Below are 3448 nucleotides of genomic sequence, written 5' to 3' on the forward strand. Positions count from 1 at the left end.
AACAGGGGTCTCAAACTCCAGGCCTCGAGGGCCGCAGTCCTGCAGTTTTTAGATGTGCCACAGGTACAAAACACTGGAATGAAATGGCTTAATTACCTCCACCTTGTGTAGACCAGTTCTCCAGAGCCTTAATTATTCTATTCAGGTGTGCTGCAGCAGAGGCACATCTAAAACTTGCAGGACTGTGGCCCTCGAGGCCTGGAGTTTGAGACCCCTGTTCTAGAAGGTTTCCCTCTGTTAACAAAAGAATGCTGGAGTTCTGACAGAGTGACCATCGGGTTCTTGGTCAAATCCATGCCCAGAACTCTCAACCTCGCTGAGCTCTATGAAGAGACTCGATGGTTCCAAACTTCTTACATTTGCCGACAATGGAGGCCACTGAGTTCACCGAGACCTTCAAAGCAGCAGATACATTTTTGTATTCTTCCCCAGATTTGAGCCTCAAGACGATCCTGTTTCAGAGGTCAATGGATAATACTTTTGATTTTGTGTGCGGTGTTTGTGCTCTGACCTGCACCGTCAACTGTATGACCTTATATAGGCAACCTTTCCAAATCAACCCCAATTAACTGAATTTACCACAAGTGGACTCAATTTAAGGCGTAAAGATATCACAAGGATGATCAGTGGAAACAATTTGGCTCAGTTTTCAACTTCATTTGCAACGACTGTGAATACTTAAGTAAATGTTTATTCTATTTTTTTAAGCAATTGTAAAACACACAAAAAAAATCTGATTATCATAATGATAATGAATTATTTTTGTGTAGTTTTATTTAGGACATAGATTAGTTTAATGCTCTTTGAAATAAAACTTTAACATGACAAAATGTAGAAAAAGGGAAGGGCTGTGAATAGCTTCCGGATGCATTTTAATTCACACTGGGAAAATAGCAGATCTCTCCTCACGGCATTTCTTTAAAACATGCTGTGTTGTTGTTTTTCTTCCTCTACTCATGTTCTGACCCTTCTTTTTTTTTTTAAATACGATACTTGTTTGGCACCCCTCTCTCACTGAGGTTATTATTTTCTCTGCTGGCATACACAATCAACATGTCTATTGGGACCAATAGGGGACACGGCGTGTGCATACAGATGACAAAACGTATGTCACTTGATGCAATCTGTTGTCCAGATTTCATCAGGTTTAAATTAGACATTACTACAAAACAACATGGTTGAGATTTGCTTTAGTAACATTTTTGTGAAGCTATTTTGACTGATTAGCTTACAGGTGTAGTTCAATATGAAAGAGGAAAAAAAAAATGTATGTACATGACATATACATATAATAGTGTTTGACTTTACAAAACACAGCATCAGTCATTTAACCAATGAAACTGCATCCATCAGTTGCAACGTACACACTTTTTAGCTTAAACACTTTTGACTAAGGTGTAGCCACACTACTTTGGGCTGTGAGCTAGATTCTAAATTGACCATTTCAATTATGACTTTCATATTATGAATTACACAGAATGGTGTCAGTCAGAATAACGCAGTCAAGGAGGAATTAAATTATATATTATCATATTTGGTTATTTCTGAACAGCAAGTTCTAAAAAGTGTCAACAGAGCCTTGTACTTCAGCTGTCTGTGATAAAAAATCTCATCCTCCACTGCAGATGAAACAGTGTTGCGATTTTTGATGCACAACAAATTAATTGAGCATCTTTTTTTTCCCCAACTGAATTGGTAATGAATGCACCAATTGAATTTAGCAAAGTAGAGATTGTCCAAATTTGACTCAACTTTTCAGTCTGCTCTAGACGTCTGTCAAGTTACGCAAACTATTTCCCCCAGATGTCTTTACCTTGTTACATGAAACCAGTGAAGGTTTCGAGATCGTGTCTTTGCAGCTAAAGTTTCATTTAACTGATTGTGTTGAGCACCATCTGAGCTTTTCTTTGCAGCTCTAAATTAAGCTCATTCATCATGTTTGTAAGATTGGTTAAAAATGTAACATCGAGCAGCTACTGATTGTCATTAAGTTGCTTGTATTCTGCGTGTTTAGATACAAAGAGGAACTCCTTTGAAACATATGCAATAATTTCCTGTTGTTAAACCATGTCTTTTCAGTGTATAGCCAGAATCTAGTAGTTCCAATCAACCCCCTCCAGACATGCATGAAGCTGTTATCTTTAAAGCCATCTTCTTTGTCCATGATTAATTTCCATTTACAGTTTGAAAGGGTCTCTCCACTTTCTCTTCTTAATGACAGCAATTCTAAAACAAAAAAAAGTCAGACTGATCAAATAGATTCTCTGATGTGTTGAGATGCAAATATTGAAAGAAAAGGAGTGAACAAGCAAAGACTGCTTATGGTGGACACATAACTGTAAACTCTCAACTCAGGGGAAAAAAAAGGAACTGAAAATAAATTGATTTCTTGAACAGCAGTCAAGTCAAGATTTTTGTGATTCCTAATGTGGCAGCAGTAATGTATGAATCTGATACGCTGCCCCTCAAAGCAGGGTAACCAGAAGTCGTCAACAACGCCACCTTGGGAATTGCGCCCAAGGAAATAGATAACCAGTAAGGCACTTCATGTTGGTGGCCAATGAGAAGAAGACTTCATTCCACCAAAACGTAGTGGAATGAAGTTACATTTTAAAAGATAATTAAAATTTAAAGAAACACAATGGGAAGGGAAGTGCACAATACTGGGGCCTACCAGCAGGGGGAGGGCAGTCCCCTTGCTAAAACAAATGAAAGTTTGGACACACCTTCTAATTGAGCTCAATTAGAAGGCGTGTCCAAACTTTTGGTCTGTACTGTAAATAGTTGTCATTTTTGTGCTATTGAACTGCATGGGTGCAATAAAAAAAAAATTTAAAACACATACCCGTTTTATGTTGCCAAGCTGAACTGGGGAGGGTAATTTACAGCCACACCCCAGTACCAAGCAGGAGACTTCAGACAGTTTCTAAATTTAAACAACTGGAGTTAACCAACTAAAATTGCAGATCTTATACAGGAGGAGAAACATTACTTACTGATGTTAGAGCTTTAACCATTGCAAGCTCACCAAGTGACCTTCCTACTGAAATGCGACCAAATGCAGGCATAAAGAAAACAGGTGTAGGAGTCTCCCTTTATGCTCACACCCATTATGAGGTAAATAGGTGCCAGGTGTCCTCCATCCTGGGGCAGGCTTCATCCTGCCACACTAAGATGCAAATAATCCTGATGTTTACATCTCATAAAAAGAGTGAATAAAGTCAAAACTTCATCATGAGTCAGTGAGTCAACAAACCTTTCTGATCATATCATCTAAGTTCACTGAGTTTATGGTGACTCTGCGAACTAGTAACTAAATCAGATGAACCTGCTATGTTTCAATTGAAAAATTGAAATCATTAACCCAGTTCAATAATATATATATATACTGTAACGTATGAACAAACTGTGATTGCCTTTTCCTCCTGTTTTGTTAATCGAAAACATC

General features: G+C 38.1%; 1 long non-coding RNA gene across 1 annotated transcript; it reads right to left on the minus strand.

Annotated features, from left to right (window-relative positions):
- Positions 1 to 854: 854 nt before the first annotated feature.
- Positions 855 to 3055, minus strand: LOC122845643. The gene is made up of 3 exons (XR_006373095.1): positions 2997 to 3055; positions 2846 to 2926; positions 855 to 2226 (listed from the first exon to the last, which is right to left on the minus strand). It is a non-coding gene; the product is annotated as an uncharacterized LOC122845643 (long non-coding RNA).
- Positions 3056 to 3448: the final 393 nt, after the last annotated feature.

Source organism: Gambusia affinis, linkage group LG16, assembly GCF_019740435.1.
Source record: "Gambusia affinis linkage group LG16, SWU_Gaff_1.0, whole genome shotgun sequence".
In the NCBI taxonomy this organism is placed as follows: Eukaryota; Metazoa; Chordata; class Actinopteri; order Cyprinodontiformes; family Poeciliidae; genus Gambusia; species Gambusia affinis.